This window comes from Quercus robur, chromosome 9 (genome assembly GCF_932294415.1).
Source record: "Quercus robur chromosome 9, dhQueRobu3.1, whole genome shotgun sequence".
NCBI classification, from domain to species: Eukaryota; Viridiplantae; Streptophyta; class Magnoliopsida; order Fagales; family Fagaceae; genus Quercus; species Quercus robur.
In genome coordinates this window covers 24,096,037-24,117,932 of record NC_065542.1, presented here as the reverse complement: position 1 = coordinate 24,117,932, position 21,896 = coordinate 24,096,037, and positions in this window count along the sequence as shown.

Genomic DNA, 21,896 nt, shown 5'->3' with positions numbered 1-21,896 from the left:
AAAAAAAAAAAAAAAAAAAGGAATGAATTGAAGCACACAAAAAAAGAAAAAGAAAAAAGTGAAGGAATGAAAGATAAAGAAAAAGAAAGATATACTCATTTAACAAAGTGCATTAAATTGCCACACCCCTTCTACCTAGCCATCTGACATCATTGACAAAATAGTTAGATAAGAAAATTTGAAAGACATAAAACTGAAAGCACACCGTTGTAGTGCATTAGCAATGAAGAAACTGTTAGGTTCTAAAAGTTTAGAACAATTGGCAAATCATGAATACAAACTTATCTAGATATAGATTTTAGAGTCTATAGGTATTATTAGACAATACTTAAGGTGATTCAAATCAAGAACCAAGAACAGGCTTGACCGATCGAAACATAGGTTTGTAGAATTTTAAGTCGGCCCAAACAATAGTTCAAGCCCATTAAGGATTAGGGTTTCAAATCAACTTCTCCTAGTATATGAAGGAAACTCTAAGCACATTTTTATAAGGCTTTCCAGAGAGAGAAGTGTGTGCCTCTTTTGTAGATCTAGGGTTTTGTACCCAAAAAGCTTTCTTATGTCTTCTATCGGTGTTATTCCTTGAAGAATCTAAAGATCCGATGTTGTAGAAGTTGCTGCCTTCTCTAGTCATCAAAGGTGCTGATTATCAAAACCTTCAAGGGTGGTCTTGGAGTCACAAATAGGAGAGTTTGTGTTTTTCATCACAAGTGTGGGTACTTGTGTTGCAAATGCCTAATAGAGAAGGAGTCCATGAATTCGGAATTTGCACGTGGTTGTGTTAGTAAGTTCTACATGTAATAACAATAGGATATTAATGGTCTAAGTCTTACTGTAAACTTCGATTCTCTATAGTGGATTTGCTTCTTACCTTGAAGATAGCTAGGTTAAATCATTCCCAGGTTTTTTACCAGTTTGGTTTTCTTAGGTGATCATATCATTGGTTTCTTTATTTTTCGCTGCTTTACATGATATGACTTTATTGTTTTAACCTAGATCTGAATAATAAACTTAAGTATTCACTTGGTTAATTAATTTGGTTAAACAATTTAGTTTACAGGGATTCAAAACCTAACAGAAACCAAAGACGCAGAGGAAAAAAGAATAGCAAAGAAGGAGAATAAAGAATTTGTAGCAGCAAATACAATGGAGAGGAATGGGATCTAAATTAGAAAAGGGTTTAGAAGGGAAAAAAAAAAAAAAGATTTGGGGCACAGTCTTAGTCATTAGGCACTAAATTAGTGAGTCACATACCCATTTTTCTTTTTCTTTTTTTTCCTTTTCTTTTTATTTTTTCTTCTTGTTTGTACCAATTTGAAACTGCCTTATCGACCGAAATGCCTGAAATATCCAAAAATGCCCAGAACAGACCAGTATGACCCAGTATCTAAGGCAGTACAAATCATAGCAGTTTCTATACCAGTGTAGGTTTCGGTACGAAAATTTCCTGCCATACTGGCCAGTACAGTACGGAATTGACTACCTTGATTTTACCTTCTCGCTTTACAAAATACCCAATATCAATGGTTTTATTTTAACTTTCAACACAAAAAAATATAAATAACACAAAAAAATAATATATCCACTACAACAAACAATAATCACAACCACCACCACCATTGCAACCACCACCGCCACCGCAACCACTACAATATTTATTGTAAAAATATTGTGGTAGCATTTCTTAATTTAAATTTCTTATTACTCTTTATTTTATTTTTCCCTTTATCTCTTTATTTGTTTTCATCCATACACGTTTCTTTCCTTTCATTTTTTCATTTTTCCTCTTTTTTTCTCCTCCACACACCTATACTTCATTTCTCTCTCTCTCTCTCTCTCTCTCTCTCTCTCTCTCTCTCTCTCTCTCTCTCTCTCTCTCTCTCTCTCTCTCTCTCTCTCTCTCTCTCTCTCTCTCTCTCAGATTGGCAGATAACAAAGGCTACAAAGAGTTAGCCTTTTAAATCAACATTCATGCATTCCGCCTCATACGCTCTACTGCCGCTCGTCCTCCCCCTATCGCGGCTCAAATCGGTCAGATTTGCTATCTTTTTTAAAAAAATTATGATTTGATAAGTTTTAAAATTGTGATTTGAGTTTGTATTTTGATTGTAAATGAGTTTAGATAGTGATGTTTGAGAGAGAAAATATTTGGAATGGTTGAGTGGAGGAAGAAAGAAAAAAAAATGAAAGGGAGGAGAGATCGGCGAGGTCGGCATTGGGTCAGTGAGATTGGCGAGTGAGACGAGGTGGAGGAAAAGAAAAAATTTGAGTGCAAGACACGAAGAGTGGAGAAGTGAAAAGTGAGGAGAGATGATCAACGGGTAGAAATGAGGAAGGAGGAGAAAAAAAATTTATAATATTCTGACCAATGTAAACACAACATAAAATATATTTTTTTTACCTGTAGGGTGTGTTTGTTTGGAGGTAAAATAGGGTAGATGGAAAATTTTGGAAAGAAAATGGGAAGAAAAACTTTTTTGGAGTGTTGGGTGGGGAGGAAGGAAAATAAATGGTGGGGTCTAGGTGTTTTCTCCCTGGGCCCACCAAAAAGTTTTCTTTTCAAAATGGAGAGAAAACTGAAAGGAGAAAATGAGGCTACTTAATGAACAAAAATGTGCACATGGGCAATTCGTCCAATTTCTTTTCTTTTTTGTGCTTTTGTGGTAGTTGCCTCTTCCTTTTTTTTTTTTTTTTTATCTTTTCCTTTCCTAGAAGTTGCCTTTTTTGTTTTGTTTTTTTTTTTTTTTTAACTAGACATGATTTTTATTTTTTAATAAATTGGGTGATTGCTTTTTATTTTTTATTTGGTTGTTTGTCACTTTTTTGTTTTAATTGGACATCATTTTTTAACAAAGGTGTATGAGTAAATTTATACAAATTCACTTTTTCCATCTCTCCACTTTTCCACTCCCAACCAAACAAAAAGGACAAAAATTAAAATATTTTATATTCTCCCACTTTTCCATTTTGCCACCATTTTCTATCTTCCCACTTTTCCATCCCTCCAACTAAAAGAACCCTTAAGCTTTGCAATGCAGCCTTAGTTTTGTAATTGGTGATACTAAAAATAGCAATATGGCTTTTTAGCACCATTAATAATAATGCTCTTATAGTTCATGGTTTTATCTAACCACGTGTAGAGTTGGTATGCTAAACCATTTTTTATGTTTCCAAGATCACATCTTGGATCTCTAGCTCCAAATAAATCTTTATTGACAACCATACAAAGAAAAAGTTTTAGGTGTAGGGAGGCTGATTAGTCATAATATTTAGTAATATTATGGATGGATGAAAACTCTTGTATACTGTACTGTGTTACACACAAATTGAAAATGTGAAAAATTTCAGTTTATAAAATCTCACTGTGCATGTGAACATTAATGATGATTGTTAGGGTTTTTTTTTTTTTTTTTTTTTTTTTTACACCTAACTTTATTTGAGTACCACCTATTTATACCACTATTATTATGTTAATAACAAATATTTCATTCCTCATTATCGAAATTGAGTCATGATATAAACTATCACAAAAGGCCCAAAAAAATCCTATTTTATCCAATTTTATTATCACTATTTAGCTAAGCCCAAAACCAGCCCTATGAACCCAATACACATATCTTATTCTATTTAAATCCCAAAAATACTTATGCTTGGCAGTATTTGAAAAGCTCATGATTCAAATCCATGGCAAAACAATTTTATCAATGGAATTCAAATCCATAATCAAAGCCCATGGTTTGAACCCATGGCGATTTATTTATCCAAAGCCCAATTCACATTGGCAATATCAAAACTCAATTCTCATTGGCAATATCAAAAGCCAAACTTACATTGGCACTATTAAAAGCCCAAGTTAACTACTTGGTACTATTTATCGAAAGCCCAAGGTTATCAATACTTGGCAAAATACTATATCATAATTATTTCACTTAAAGGTCCAATAATAAACAATACTTTAGATTCTTAAACCTATTACCATAATATTACAAGCTCATGAAATTTATGAATTATCTACTCTCAAAACCCATGGTGATCATCTTATAAAAGCCCATGGAAAGATATGATTATTAGACCCATGACATTTATTTATTATAAACTCATGTTCACTATCTAGCTTACATCACAACATTCATAATATTTATTACCAAACTCATGGTAATTATTCATTCTACATGTCCATTATGATTATCTATAGAGAAACTCATGAGAACATCACATTATTCCATTATAGTGGTTGTTACCATATTTATTTAAAACCAATGGTAAATATTATTTTCAAAAACAATATTGGAGGTCATTATTTAAAAAAAGCCCCAAAGAAAATATCATTTACAAAGTAATCCATAGTAAAAATTATGAGAAACTATACAAGTTATTATTTAAAGCCCATGGGAATTAATACCCAAAATCTATCATAAATATTTATTAAAGCTCATGAATTCATTTTATTTCTACTAACAACTAAAGCCCACAAGGAGTAAAAAACCCATGGAAAAGCATATCTTTAATGCCCATTTTGTAGGCCCAAGAATCTCGTGGAGTAGGAAACAAGCCCAAGTAAAGAAAGGGCCATGTGGCCCAACTAAAGGTGCTGAAATGGAGCAAAGTTCCAGTCCAAAAAGGTCCCAGTAAGAGGCTTGAAGGTAGGCAACTAGCCCTTGTTCATCCCTAACCAAAGAAACAACTAGAGACCCCTATAAGAGAACCAAGCCTTTGAGGATGAACTAGGGGCTGTCCCATCAGTTTTCTGTCACCTTCTACCTAACATGAACAGTGCCCAAGGGCTGTCATATCAGCTAAAGTCTAAAGGATGATGGGACTCCATCATCTTCCTCAAGATTGCACCTCCAGCGGAAGGGGAGCTGAAACCAAATTATCCAAACTTCAACAAATTGATGTTATAAACGTTAAAAACGTTCAAGACGTGATTCATGTGCCAAGCCCATGAATCCTAAAGGGGAAAAATTGGGAACATGTGATTTGGAGGGCATAAATGGATCTCCAACGAAACCCCTTGAAGTGGACTAGTAGCTTGACACATGGCTTGGGGTGTTGAATCTTACTTCTTGGGGGTCTAAATCTCAGTTGTAGCACTAGGATTCTTCCTTAATACTTGCCTTAATCTCATTGGTTGAACACAATCTCAGCAATCTTAGCATTTAATGCAAGATTACCCCAAACACTCCAAAATGCCATCGTTACCCAAAGAAACAAGGCAGCCCCAAAAGCAAATCTCCCATTTTTAGGCCAAATCCAGGTTATTAATTCAGCTATCAAGGCACCCCTGAATCAGACCTACGTTTTTTGGATTCTTGTTAATTAATGCTTCTCTAAGCTCCATTATAAAAGCATAAGCATTTCAGCCCACAAACACACAACTACCCCCTCTAAAACTCTTGATTTATTTACCATTTTACTTGTGGTTTAGCTCTCCTTAAGCTCACCACTCACCCCCCTTTAGCCCACTACTCACTTAAGCCTTAACCTTAGTGTTAATCCCATCCCACTCACTCAAAACAACCCACATTACCTCATTCATGCCTTATGCACACATACTCATCAAAATCTTAGTTTAATACTTGCTGCACTGAGCTTGGATCTTTCTCTCCCTTCATTCCATCCTAGTTTTCCTCTTGTATTTGTAACTATAAAGCCTTTAATCCTTATTTAGTATTATTATGATGAAGGCCATAATGTTTTGGAAACTATGAAAGTTTTCCCTATGTTGACTTAATAATAATAAGGAAAACATATGATTTTTACCATGTAAACACACTTATCAACCTAAAATTACCCTACCGCTAGAGATAATACCGTACTGCTAGAGGACTGATTTGAACTATGATGCTGTAAAAGGACTAATAATATAACAAACTAATAACAGTAACGAGTTTATTGTGCTTTATTGTTGTCTTCTTGTTAGGGTGCAACCTCCATCTCTTGCTTGGGCGAGCTTACACGACACCAAAAGCCTTTGGGCTTTATTTCAAGGGCCCATCGTCGAGTTTCGACTTGGCTACCACATATTCTATTTAGGAACATCAAAATTTCCCCCCCAACAATGATATCAAAAATGACGCATTGGACACTAAGGTGATGATGATGTCAAGGTGGTTTTATTGCGAATGAAAGAAGAAAAATTGATTCATGAAAGTTTAATTCTTGAATCACTTCCGAATGATATACTTCGGATTCATTTAGATAATTAAGATCATATTCTAGGTTTTGGTTCAGGAAGGATTCAACGTAGTTTTATATGCATACCACCAAAAAATAGAGTAAAAATTAAAAGAAGTCATTATGATTCAATATATGTTTGAATTTTGATAAGACTTAGGGCTTTTTTTTTTTTTTTTTTTTTTTTTGAGAAACCAATCCGTAAGCCGGATTGGGCTTTTATTAAAATAAAAAAGAAAGAGCCTTAAGGGACATCATAAAGGACCAAGGGAGCTATATCCCCAAGACAATCTTCCAACCAAACCTGAATATCTAAACCAACACTAGCACGCTTAGCCAAAGCATCAGCTACTTTGTTACAGCTACGATTAACATAACAAAAGTCTGAATGAAATAAAAGGGAAGATTGATCAATAATGTCACCAACAATGTGGCCATATAGGGACTGATTTTCCAAACCATGTTTGATAGCTTGAATCACCACCGCTACATCACCTTCAAAAATCACATCATGGAGGCCAATCTTGATGGCACACTGAACTGCATGTCTACAAGCTAGTGCTTCTATTGCTACTACGAACTGAGGAAGTGGAATGCGCATTGCTAGTGCACCAATGACAGCACCTTTGTTGTCTCGAATGATCACACCTAAGCCCACTGAGTTAGTGCGCTTGAAAACAGCTCCATCGAAGTTGGCTTTGTATTGGTTCTGATCTGGAGGGCTCCAATGAAGCTGGTTTGGGACTGGGACAATCATAGGGTCTTTATCTTGATAGTTGAGGAAGTCTTGTAGCATCCCAGCAGCTACGGTGAAGACCTGGTTCAGTGAATGTTCAAGTTAAATGGCATTCCTACAGTTCCAAAGAAGCCAAGCAGTGAGTGCAAAAATCTCCATTTTGTAATCTTCATGTACTTGCGAAAACCTTGAGAAAAGGTTAGTAAAATCCCCCGAAAGGGGGGAGGCCGATTGGTGAGCCCAGCTAAGAGTGCTCCACATGCTTGCTACTTTTGTACAGCCCCAAACAACATGGAAAATGTCCTCAAGATGGGTTCTGCAAATGTTGAAGTAATAAGATTGGATAATGTGGCGACGAAGCAGGTTGTCCATTATAGGGAGAGAGTTATTGCAGGCACGCCAAATGAAATGCTTTACCTTGTTGGGAGTTCGTAGCATCCAGACACCTCTCCAAAGGGACTTCTGGGGGTGTGGATTAACGCTACCTGGATTGCTGGCCAAAGCATCACTAGCCAGCAGTTTGTAAGCACTTCGGGTAGTAAAGACACCTAAAGGCGTTTTTTACCAAATTAGGTTGTCAGGGGGCAATCTAATACTCAGGGGAATCCTCAAGATTACCTTAGCATCATGAGTTAATAATAGATGCCGTATATCATCAGTTTTCCATGCCCCAGATTCAGCATCAATTAGGCTACTTACCTTTGCATCAGGGGGGATGGAGGGAAGTGGTGAACTAACCGACTTGTATACTTGGTCATGGGGCCATTTGTCCTTCGTTATGCATACTGACTTACCATCCCCAATCCTCCACACCATTCCTCTCCTCACCACATCTCGAGTACTTAAAATGCTTTTCCATGTGTATGAGCCATTAGTCAAGTCCGTAGCTTCAAGAATAGAGCAGTTGGGGAAAAATCTAGCTTTAGACCTTTTGGGAGTCTAAAACAACTCATTGAGTATGTTGGAATAGCTTGGATCACAGATTTTATAAGAACCTCTCTACCTGCTTGTGAAAGGAGTTTTTCCTTCCAACCTTGAAGCTTCTTCCAAACACGCTCCTTAATATAAACAAAGCTTTGTTTCTTAGCTCTGCCAACAAATGCAATTAACCCCAAGTATTTCTCATACTAGCGAATAGATGGCACCCCCAAAAGTTGTTGAATACTCGCCTGAAGTTCTGGTTGAGTATTAGTGCTGAAGAAAATGTTGGTCTTTTCTCTACTAATTTTCTGTCCCAAACCTTTCTCGTAGATTGATAAGATGTCAAGTATAACCTGGCATTCTGATTCTTTGCTTGGCAGAAAAGGACATTGTCATCTACAAAGAAAAGATGAGACACCCAAGGACCATTTTTGCAAATCGACACCCCTCTAAGGGAACCATTAGATTCGGCCTTATGAAGTAAGCCTTGAAGCCACTAATATGGTGATAGTGAGTCTTCTTGTCACAGACTAGGAACAAATATGGTGATAGTGAGTCTCCTTGTCGCAATCCCTTGCTAGGTTTGATGTGACCACCTGGAACTCCATTGAGTAATATAGAATAAGACACTAATTTAATACAAGACATGATAGTAGCCACAAACCTCCAATGAAACCCTAGGTGCAACATTGCCTTTTCTAGAAAATCTCATTCAACTCTGTCATAAGCTTTTCTCATGTCGAGCTTGAAAGCCATATACCCCAACTTCCCTTGAGTTTTCCACTTTAGGTAATGTAGTGTTTCAAAAGCCACCAATACATTGTGAGTAATGAGCCTCCTCGAAAGAAAAGCATTCTATGAATCAGAAACTGCATATGTCAAAATTAATTTCAAACGGTTAACCAAGACTTTAGCAATGAGTTTGTAGACTACATTACAAATACTAATAGGTCTAAAATCTGAAACTTTCCTAGGATCTTTAATTTTGGGGATAAGGGTAATGAAAGTAGTGTTTAAAGATTCAGGAATAATACCTAATTTCAGGGCTATCAAAACAACTTCAGTTACATCTTTACCAACAATATGCCAAAAAGATTTATAAAAAATGGGAGACATACCATCCGGACCTAGAGCAGTTAGGGGTGCCATCTGGTTGAGTGCTTTTTGGATCTCCTCTCCCATGTAAGACCGAACCAACCTACTATTCATCTCCTCAGTGACAGAAGGGAGTACGCCACTTAAGATTTCATCGAAGCCCGTGGGATTCGAAGTAGTGAACATATTAGTGAAATAGTTATTAACCAAGCTGCCTATATGGTCTTCATCTTCAAACCAGCGTACAAACTCATCCTCAAACCCCAAGATGTAATTTCTTTTGTTGCGTTGATTGGCCCTACAGTGGAAATACCTAGTATTTTGGCTGCACTCAACATGGGATCTTTGTTTCCACATTGCTTCTTCTTTTGCCTTAAGCACTTGGATGTCATCATGGAGCACATGAATCCGAGTGGGATTTGTTCTGTACAAACCAGCCTCTTCGACAACACATAAATCCTTTAACTTCTTGGCTAGAGTAGTCCTTACTTGCCCAAAGGTGACACGGTTCCAAATCTTAAGGTTTTCTTGACAAGTGGAGATTTTTTTTGATAGCACACACTTCGGTACTATGTCATTCACATCTACCCATGATTCTTTAATCACATTCTCACAAGTTTTGTCTTTTAGCCACATTTCCTCAAATCTGAATGGTCACCCTTTCATATAGAAACGTTTTTGCTTAGCATTTGAAATAAGGAGAATCAGTCTATGGTCTAAATGGTAGCACTCCATGTGGTGAATCTGAGACGTAGGAAAATGAAGGATCCAATCCACTATTGCTACCCCATGGTCTAGCCGGATCCATGCATTGTGATCTCCCGGTCTTCTGTTACACCAAGTGAATGGGAAGCCATTAAACCCAATGTCTTTGAAACCACAAAAATCCAAAGCATCTCGAAACCCCTACATATGTCTCTCAAGTCGATCCAACCATCCTTGTTTCTCTTCTATTTTAAGAATCTCATTGAAATCCCCCACACAAAACCATGGTAGGGTGAGGCGTTGGCTCAAATATCTAAGCAAATTCCAAGAATTTTCCTGGCTGGTTGTATCAGGGTCCCCATCGAAACTTGTGAAACGCCAGGCATCATCCATTCCTTGATTCATCACCCTATCAATATGATTATCAGAAGATGTAAGTACATCCAAGTCTATATCATCTTTCTAGAGTAAAGCTAGCCCTCCACCCCTGTTATCTTACGGCTAATCCTTGCAATAACCTCTTTTTCAACCTTGGTCTCTATTAGGAAGACCAATTTGGGATCTTTGTTGCTAACTAAAGCAACCAGTTCAACTTCTGTCTGTGAGTTCCCATTTGTTGCTAACTAGTTCAACCATGTGGATGGCATGGACCATTTTTCGGATGATGTAATGGACCATCTTTGTTGCTAACTAAAGCAACCAGTTCAAAAATGGTTGCTCGGCATCCATGGTTATTACATCATCCGAAAAATGGTCCATGCCATCCATATTATCTTCACTACGTGTAAAGCCCCTTCGATCATTCGGTACCTTGGTTGACGCTTGTTTTTTCTCCATAGCTGGCCCTTTTTTCCACTATGGTGTCCCACAAGAGCTGTCTGAGACCAACACAATAGTTTTTCGAGATTGCCTTATCGGGTCAGCATGTAACCATTCTCCATACTACTAATCGTCTTTCTTCAATTTCCCCTTTCCTTGAAGCCACACTGCACAATCTCTCTCACTGTGGTTTACCCTTCTGCACCAATAGTAGAAGTTAGGAAGTCGTTCAAATTTGAGAAGAGCCTAGCCACGTGCTCCTCCGTGGACCACAACTTGCAACACCTTGGGAGAGGCTTGGCGATATCTATAGTAACACAAATTCACAAGAATTCACCATCCTTGCCATCATCCTCTGGATCAGCCACTTGCACTATAGACTCGATGGTATTACCCACTGCTTCACCCATCTCCGATGTTAGACATTGTTCCAAAACATTCTGAAGTTGCACCCAAAATGTAGCAGAATCAAAGGCTAGCGATGGAACTGATTCCACGTCCACAGCACATTGAAATACCACCATACTTTTATCATAAGACCACGGTTCAAACTCCAGCACTCTTTCTAAATCCATCGTGTAAAAAAAAAACTTGTGAGATAGTCAAAATTGTAAAATCATTTAATATTGTACATAAGATCAATAAGAGAATTTTGAAAACAAAACTTAATGATATTTGTTTCTTATATTATCACAACCCAAATTCATCCTAGAAAATTGTAATTGGGATCTGTCATTAGGATAAAGTATATCATGGTTAAGGAAGTGGGCCTATCATAATCGTGTGGGTCCCACACCCATGGGCCCATAGCCTTGTGAGAGGCCCGCTCCATCGACTAAGCCGGCGCACAAGATAATTTTCATATCATTTGGGAAGCTATACAATTCAAGAAAAAGCAATGTGTGATTTAATTAAAACAAAAAAAAAAAAAAACAAAAACAACATCATATTACATAACTTACTAAGGTGACAATTGACAAATACTAATTAGTGAAATCATTACTTTCACATGAATCCCATTATTAATATAATTTTTATTGTACATGAATCTCTTCCTAAAAAGGTGAAATTAATAACATTTTGTAGTATATATTTTCTATACATATATTTCGAAATGTTAATAACACTCACATTGCCCTAGTTACCAAAGTAAAGGACCCATAGTACCCATAGTACAATACTCATTCAGAGTTTGGATTAATGGAATCGAAGCTCTTGTTAGTGAAAAAAGAGTCCTCAATCTTGGGTTCAAGGCCAAACAAGCGATTAGTATGAGTTTGGACAGCAGAAAGTTTTCCCATTGTGTAGCCCAATAAACTAACAAAAAAGAAAAATGGCATCAACAATATTTTAATGTGGCCAAACTCTTGTAACTTAATAGACAATTCTTAATATTTCTAACTGAAATGTCTAGAATTCAAATTCCTAATCTTCCATTTTAAGGTAACATGGTGAAACAACAATTAAATTGCAGTTCATATCGCAGTCATAATTTATATTAAAAAATTTACCTCCCAATGGGTAAAATTCTTCAATATAATATTCTCTTATAACGGAAAAAATTGGCTTTTGCCCCTTTCAAAAAAACAATCCAGCATTTTGCCATCTTTCTCAAATTAATTAGGGAAATGCTCCTCTTTTGAAACTCGATTTTCTCAAAATCGAGTTAAACCCTATAGTGACGTTTTTAAGGATCCTATAGTGACGTTTTAAGGACCTATAGTTGCGTTTTATAATCCGATTTCCATGAAGTCGAGTTATAGGTAAAAAAAAAAAGAAAAAAAATTGCACGTAACTCGACTTCATGGAGATTGGATTACAAAACGCCACTATAGGTCCTTAAAACGTCACTATAGGCTCCTTAAAACGCCACTATAGGGCTCTAGAATTTTTTTTTTTTTTTTTATAACTCGATTTTGAGAAAATCGAGTTTCAAAAGAGGGGCATTTCCCTAATTAGTTTGGGAAAGGGGGCAAAATGCTAGATTTTTTTTTTTTTGAAATGGGCATTTGCCCATTTTCTCCCTCTTATAACCAATATTTTTCTTTAAGAAACTCCAAGCTGAATTTTACCAAATTCGGGCACATCTACAAATGGGCAATTTGGATAGCTGAGGATTTATTAATTCAACTCAATCTGGCTCTCCTAAAAGAGTTTATTGAAATAGCAATTACACATAGGCACAAAGCTTATATTACTATACCTAACTTTCCCTCAAAAAAAAAAACGAAAGGTAGCTACAAGTGTTCATCTCAAATTCAATAACTGCCCTATATCGAATTCAATCAACCCTAATCAAATTGTGTAAGAATCTTGACTTTATAAAAAGCAAACAATTTAGCTGTTTGAATTTATATGTACCTATATTCCAAACAAAAACAAAAAAAAATACAAAACAATATGCATCTATATCTACAAATATATTGCTATATCTATATCTACAAATATATTGCTATATCTCTGTAGGGTTTTAATAATTCTCGGCATTTCTTTGGTGTTTTTAATAGAGGCATCTTTGTTTAGATCCCTTCTCCCCTGTTGTAACTATTAAATTATTAAAAAAAATAAAGAATTAATTAATTAAATCTCTCTCTCTCTCTCTCTCTCTCAAAATCGTTGCATTGTTAAGCTTTTTAGATAAGTTGCAACTAACATTTTAGATACTAAAGGGGTGTTTGGTAGAGGAGTTTGAGTAATATTGTTTGGGTGTTTTTGATATACGTATGGGTGAAAAAATGTGTGGAAATGTTGTTTAAAATGCTCAAAAGTGTGTTTGAGATGATCAACCAAACTAGCATTAAGAGTCTTATAAGTTGTAGCTCAATTGGTTGACATTTTTTTAGTGTTTTCAACAGAGACATCATGGTCCAAAGTCCTTTTTCCCAGTTGTAACTATCGAATTATTAAAAAAAATTTATTAAAATAAAATAACCTCAACATTTTTGGACAGACTCAAAATTGGGCTGGCTGACCCTTCTTCAGTCCAATATCATACTATCATCTATACTTGCAATTTTGGGCCTCCAATACTATTCACCAGAGTTCAGGCCATGCAAAAATTTAGGTCCATTTTTATCCAAAAATTCACTATCATCAGCATCTGAGCTATTTGCATTAAAACTCAATGGGCTTCATTAAGTTCAAATCATTGTTGTTTGACTAATATATGAAGCACCCATCTACCAAAAAACGCAAATGACATAACAGACCCAATCTTGTTCACCTAAACAAGGGCAATTATACATGTTAACATCCCTAAAAGAGGCTTACCCCTTACCTCACAGGGTTGAAAACAAACCTTTTAAATTAGGTCATTACGTTACGGAACGGTATTCTCTCTCTTATAGATTTATAATCCAACAATTGCTGACACATACATTGTTTCCTTGAAAGTAAGGGTGTCGTTGTTATGGTACGTTGTTAAGGAGAAAATACTCAAAAACATTCTTAAGTACCAGTTATCGCTCTGTTTAGATTAAGACTTTAGAGCCAAGCCACTCTGATTTAAGAGTGCTTCAACTTGTTACTTTATCTAAGACTAAGAAGTAGTTAAACAACTTAATTTGTTTGATTTTTATCAACTCGATTTGCTCTTTACGCAAACGGCTTTCTTGCTGGCTTTTCTGACAGTTATATCCCATACATGCTAGTATGCTACACAGATATCCTATATGGAATACAAATTCGATGTCTCACTTTTTGTGTTCCATGTTATACTTTACCAATCATAATTTGTTATCTGTTTGCCTGTTTTTTATTTTAAATTTTGGTTATTTTATAAAGAAAGTCAAATGAGTACATGACAAATTGTGATTAGTAAAGTATAAATTGAAACATATAAAATGAGATAGAGAATTTGTATTCTCCTATTTGGGTCTCAAAATGGGAAGGGGAAGTAAAATACTATATGAAAATAGACATTTTTAAAATAAAAAAGGTAAATTATGGGGAGAAGAAGGTGTGGTTTCAATCATAAATTTGAGGCACCACAAAAAATGTCATTAAGCCCATTACCAGTTTACCACTAGGCTATCAATTGTATACTAACCCAAGTACCCAACCCTGAAAGCCTTACTAGTACAACATGATTACTTGTATGCAATGGAAAGTGCCTTTCATTCAAAGTGACTTGTTGCAAAGTCGAGTTTAAAAATCAATCTCTCAAAAAAAAAAAAAGGAAGTAAAATTGTCTACCTATCACTTCTTTAAAACCTCATAATTAGAATTTGTACACTGGACATGACTTTAAATAATTGATACATCATGGTCTCTTCATGTTATTTAGCATGAACATGATATTTAACTCCAACTTCAAGAGTTTCAAAGCCAATGAACATTACATGAATTGAAATAAGATATAGTAATAAGTTTATGGTAAAGACCAATTAATTTATACAAAATGTAAAGGGAAAATTACATTTTAAGCTATGTACAATTTAAATCTTATAGTTTTAAAAGTTTCAATTCAAATCTTGACTTTTAAGATTGATTACTACAAATTACATCCTATAATGTCATTAGTTTTTGTTATTGGTTATGATGGGTGTTCACATTGTAATATGATGCACTCACATGTACAATAATCCTATTTGGCAGATGGTGTTGCTTCACAAACACAAAATGGCTTCTATATAGAATAACTGATATTTCAATGAGATTGTAATGCTGATATACTACTCGTATCTACTCCCAAGGGTTGCAAGATTATCTATAAATAATCAGCACATTCATTTGCAATTCATTTGCAACAAGACATCATTTATTCTCTCTGACAAACTAATATAAGATTGAGTTTTTGATCACCACCCTAACTAGGGGTGTCCATGGGTCGAGCTGGGTCGGGTTTGTGCTCGACTCGGACCCAACCCGAAAATAGAACCCGAAACCGACTCGGAATGCTAGTCGGATCGGCCGATTCGAGTCGCGTCGGGTTTTTGGGTTCACTGGTCGATTTTAGTTTTTATTGCCGGTGCCGTTATTTTGGCCAAACCGTCGAGATCTGGCCAAATCATGACAAGATCTCGTCGAATCTCGTCGAATCTGGACTAGATCTCGACGAGATCTCGCCGGATCTCATCCGATCTTATGGGTTTCAAGTAAAGTTCCGTCGGATAACTTCAAATATCACCAGATTTTGTATGTTTTCATCGAAAAACCTTCAAATATCGCTGGAAGTTTATGGGTTTATGATCGAGTCGGGTTGCTCGGGTTTTGGGAGAGGAAACTTGCCAACCGACCCGAAGGCGTCCGGTTCTGTGGGCGGCGACCCTCCACCGACTGTCGGAGTGTCGATTCGGGTGGTTTCCGGTTCAGGCTCGGGCGGGTTGCTCGGGTACACGAGTTGGGTGGACAGTCCTAACCCTAACCCTAATAGGAGTTTCATCCATATTCACACACTAACGTTAATGATTAATGATTCATCTATGGGTATCATACATGAGAGTTGGCATTGGGCAAAACCATGGAGACCATAGTGCATACTAACTGGAGGCTGGAGCTAACATAGTTATGGTGCGAACAAATGGGAAATGTTAGTGTGTGGTTGTGATGGGTGGTCAATTAAACCATAATATTGTGTACCCTAACACATACAATAACCCCATTTGGTGAATGTTGTTACTTCACAGGCACATGTTTGTTTATGTAGAGAATAATCCGTATTTGGGTAAGGTTCTAACTCTTGGTTTTGATAATTGATATACCATAGATGTGTCTATTCCCAAGGTATGCAAGCTTCTCTATAAGCATGTATATATCACAAAACTAAGTCTATGATCACCACCAACCGTTTAAAATTGAACTTTGAACTTTTGAAATCGAATCGATTAAAAACTTTCACATCTTGTTAATTAGATTATGAAACCCCTTCTCTTTTAAACTATTTTCTTCTTTGGTAAACACCTTGCAGCGGTAAGTAACCTTTTGACAATATCTTCTAAATTCTAATGATGACATGCATCTGATTTTGAACGGCCATTTAACTAATCTCATGGAAAACACATCCAAGAGTTTGCGTCTTAACCTTCACAGTGCTTTTAAGTAAAATTTTTTGACCAAACTCTTCTGGCAATCACATCGACCCTTGGACAAAATATGGTGGAAATGTTAGATTATAATCACCATATCTTCTAATAATTCTCATTATAATTATGTTAATTTAACTAGAACAATCTTTTTCAGGCAAATTCTATGAAGTGTGGAAATGGAAATGGTGTTTACCTGCCCAAGCTACCCTATTCAAGGAAATCATGGTTAATTAAAAAGCATGAAGAGGCAACTTTGGTTAAGGTTAAATGAACATTTCTAATTATTACTTTTGTAAATTTTTTAATGGGTTTGTTAAGAGAGAGATATATATTAATGTAGAAATAATATAAGTGACTTGTGAATGTAGATAATGAGGTGAGGTTAGGAGGAAAAGCTTGGCAAAGCTCTACTATCCCTATAACCCCCATATTGACTAGTGAAACCCCTATGATGTCACAATGGGGATATAACTATGATATCTAACCAACAAAGACCTTTGTGACCAGAGGTGAAAGAAACTTGGTATTCATCGATGATCGAACCACTAGAAATAGCTGCTCCTCCGATCCCTTGCAAATCATGCCAAGTATATCAAAGCCAGCTACTCTTAATTACTCTTTAAGCAATATGGAGACGTTACAAAATAGGATTGTAATGGAGCCAACTCGTTTGCTATTTAATTGCTTGAAGCAAGATTCTATTAGATTCTCTTTATTCTTTATATTTGGTATTATTAATAATTATAATAATTAAAAAAAATTATTGAAAATGTTAGTGTTTAAAAAGGCTCTTAAACAAGTTAGTGCTATTGAAAATTATTGCTCAATTAATTGAGCCTTGTTATTAAAATGTTTAAGAGCCTTTTTTTTTTTTTTTTTTTTTTTTTTTTTTTTTTTTTTTTTTTATAATGTTAGGATTGAAAATGTTATTGAAAATTATTGCAACTCAATTAATTTAGCTCTTAAACAAGGCTCTGCAAATGATATTGTTATTAGCTCAAACACATGTTTCACATGGTAATCAATTATCTGTTTCTTTTTTGATAATATGTTGCTGACTGAATGCATGCCCTTAATTGTAAACTCCAAACTTAGAGCTCAACCTTAAACTCAACTCACTATCCTAATCAAGTGGAAAATTAAGTTTAACATGATTGTTTAATAACGTTTCAAGCAAGACGCAACTAGAATTTTTTAGCTTAATTAAGGCAAATTAAGATCAACTTGAGCTTAAATATAATTGATCGAATCTTCATTTGGTAGCTAAGATTTTTCTTCCTTACTAAACTTGAAGAAAGTGACACTATTATTGAGAGGGCAATTGTGACAATATGTGAAGGAAAATTGAGAAGGTGAAATTCAACACACGAAACTAGAAAGAAAAAGATAGATGACGACCTAGAAGAGATTCTCATTGACTGTCTTTCCCAAGGACATATTTGAGTGTGGTCTCCACTCTCCTAGCTTCTGGACTGTCAATTCCAATTTCTTAGACTTTTTTTTTAATATTTGGCTGTTTACCGACAATCTTTTTCCAAACCCATATGATGATAATGTTCTCTATATGTTATTGCTATAATTATTATTTTTTTTTTTTCCTGTTACCATTATTATTATACTTTCCTCAAACTTAACACATGCAACATGTTAGAGGGACACTCATTGCAAATTGCAATTAGTCAAAAAAAAAAAAAAAATTGTGCTTGTTGATTAATAGGGTTAAAATGCATAATTATTTAAATTATGCTTCATAAAGAATGAATTTCAACTCTCAATCTCACTATTATACCTACATTATTTTTGCTAAGATAGCATTGACATTGCTCATTATTATTATTTTTAATCTTTTTAACATGTGAGGAAACAAAAAAAATAAAAAATAAAAATCAGTTTTTTTTTTTTTAATTATTCCATGTTCCATTATAGACAAGTTAGAATCAATTTATATCTAAATTTGGTTTGTTTTGTTGTAAAAATTTTTATTGAAAATATTTTCAGCATTTTATCATTAAAGTCTTCATAAAACATTTAAAAAAAATACACAGTAACACTCCCCCTATTTGGTGGCTGGGCTACTAGAGTCAGTGGTCCAACAGCCAGTGTTGTTGGTCCAGTGACTGGAGGTGCTAGAGCTAGTGGTGCAGTCACTGAACAAGCAACTTCAAAGGCTAAGCTGTTGTTTTTGGCAGTTTGTACTTGAAAAATTTTACATGTCATACTAAGAACCTAAAAATATTTTACATAAAATGTTTTTATTGAAAATATTTTACAATGAAACAAACGAAACTTAAATAATTTCACACACAAATTTTCTCTCAATCTTCTTTTGAAAGGCAAAGTTTCTCTCAATTATAACTGTAAGGACTCAATTTGTAACGACGCCAAAATGATGTTGAGTTCACACGTTAAAAGGCCCAAACAATATAATTTGTAGAGCGTGGGCTTGAAAGGCTAGACCTTGGTCATCGAACGGTGGTTAGTCATGGTGTTCATACAGAATTAAATCATGTTCGCTCGAGGAGTCTTTCTCCTCGATACGGTCTAGAAAGCTCTGGTTTTTGGCCTTTTTTCCCAGCCTCTTTCTCTGGACTCTTACTTCTCCTTTTATATTAGCCTTTACCCTTCTTCCAACGTCCACATGTAGGTTCAACTTTCCAAGGCTGATACTTGTCCCATCAGCCCATACCCAAAGTGGTTGGGGGTGGTTGTAAAAGCTGAAAAGTATTGCTCTGTCTGGCGCAGAGTATTTAATTGCAGTAATGACAGCCTTTTCTTTGTCCTTTGTCACCATATTATCCAGGTCTCCTTTATCTATCAACGCAAATGTGTTCGGATCTTTTCAAAACTGTTCCTATGCCGTTCTAGCCCTTTCTTTTAGGAGTGCCTTGGGGATGCCGAGGATAGAGTCGTCCTCGGCCACGTCTCAAGGCTACTTGGACTTTCACTATAGGTCCTCGGCTATTTCCCTCCTCGGCTCGGGTTTTGGGCCCCAATGTAAAGTGGGCCAGGGTCACAAATCCTCTGGCCCCACAATAATTATTTATCTTCAGAAATCTCAAACTAACTAATTTTTCTGTAACTTGACTTTGACTATATTTTTATTTTTATTTTATATAAAACCTCACAAAGGTAGGATTTTTTGGAGCCACCCGACCTTATCAAGTAAACCTAGATGCACAAGCTATCCACACATACCCGTGCTTCAATTGAGTCCGGATCAATCTCCAACTAGGGGTCAAATTTGAGATATTTGAATTTACAACTCATCCTGAGATGAGTAATACTTAAGTACTTTCGAAAAACGGAGAATGATCGATGCTTCCTCCTTTCATATTCATGGTGGAGTCCACTCATTAAATTCATAGTGGGGTCCATAATGAATATGAGAGGAAAAAATACTATTTATCCATATTCTAGGAATACCTAAGAATTTTCCTCCTGAGACGCCCTTTGAACACTCCTATAATTGCATGCATAGTGAATGCAACTACAAATATAAAAAGGAATGAGAAAATTAATGACTAAAATAACTTGGAAAGTTGCCAATTTTGAATTCAATCCTCGGGACCAAAAATATTAATTAGGTTATATGAATAAATAAAAAATCAGCTTCTGAATTATTATATATCCATATCTTAGTAGAATAGAAGATCCATTGTTTAAGCTTTGTGTTGGAAATTTGGAATCCTTGTTCCCTACATATGGAAGATAAGGTCTTTTTCAATCTGTATACTATATCTGTCGTACAAAAACATGCAATTACTATATTATCAGCATGCAGCATGCAACATGCAACCAACGATTATGGTTGCAACTCACAAGTCACAACATACATGAAGCAGTGACAGCATCCATGATATAGTAAAGGATCTCTCTCTCTCTCTCTCTCTCTCTCTCTCTCTCTCTCTCTTAAGGAGTTGAATGATAACAAGCTTTTCATTTTGAATGATTACTTGAGAATCGAGATGGATGGGGTCCTAATTATTATAAGGTTTGTTTGGTGAGAAGGAGATGAACTATTCAATGTCGACACTCAAGATTAGTTGAGGTTGCTTTATCTAAAACAAGTTTTAAATATATATATATACACATATATATACATCAGTAAAAAACGAATAATACTTCCAAAGTTTCTGGTAGATCAATGATGGTCGATGATGTATAGAGATTGAAATATATTGCAGCTATTGGGGCGGCTGTTTAGACCATTCAGCGTAATGGGATTTCGATTTCACATAGCAAATCTTTTCAGAAAGAAAATATTGGAATTGTTTGAAGCTATAGTCTACTTGATTTGTGGACCTTGTTCGTCTGACTGGTTGATAATTAGTATTTTTTTTTTTTAGTCAGATTTTTTCTTGATTATTAATTAGTATTATTATTTTAACTATTATTGCATTCAAATTTGGTTATGTTATTGGTCAGGACGTACGCAAGCAACATCATTGGGACTACCTAATGTGATTGAATAAAAGACTCAATTAAATAAAAGATGGCCCTAGACTGGACCTCATGGTTTCAAACTTTCAATTGCAGAAATATTAGAACTTTGTTCCTCGTTTATAATTTGAGAATTTTGGCACGACCTTAAAGAAATAGGCCCTATTTGGTAGGGGTTTTTTTCACGAATTAATACTTCAGGTTTTTGTTTTTTGTAAAGCTAGCAATATACTATTATTTTATAATGAACCATATCTTAATTTCCACGAAATTTATAAAACGACTTGTGTTTTATAGGTTACTTATGAGAAACAGTCTTCTCATATATTTTCTAAAAGTCTATTGTTTATTTCCAAATTGACCCTCAGTCCAATCTCACTTAAGAACGTGTGAGGAGGGATATAGATCTGGCAAAATTGAATCTGGACATTTTTTGATTCATGAAAGAATGGATCAATCCCAACCATTGTAAGTTCAGGTTGAGTCGGGTAAATCCGCAGGTCACGCAAATTGCCCATTTTTTAACGTATGAAATATGAATACTTTTTTTTTTTTTTTTTTTTCAATTTCAGAGTAGCACAAATCTCTACACCTAACACATGAGTAACTTTTTTCCCCTAATATTTTCTTTCGTTTATGCTCACTTTTAGTATTTAAGATAAAATTCTTATTCGGTATCAATATTGCCAAAGAACATAGAATTTTGCACCTGAAATTGGTTCCATTGATTTGAAAGTAATATTTAATCTATTTGTTAAATATAGTTATAAAATTATATCGTTTACCATGTCCATGTTTAAGCCTTCAAATTAAAACACTGAAGAGAAGACAAAACATTATAATAATCAATCTAATTTATGAAAAATAAAAACCTTGTTCTTCCAGCTAATGAATGAATAGAAAAGATTCTTTCAATTGGGACAAAACAAGTACGTGTAGTTTATAATTATTGTTGACTTGCTTGGCGAATGGAAAAG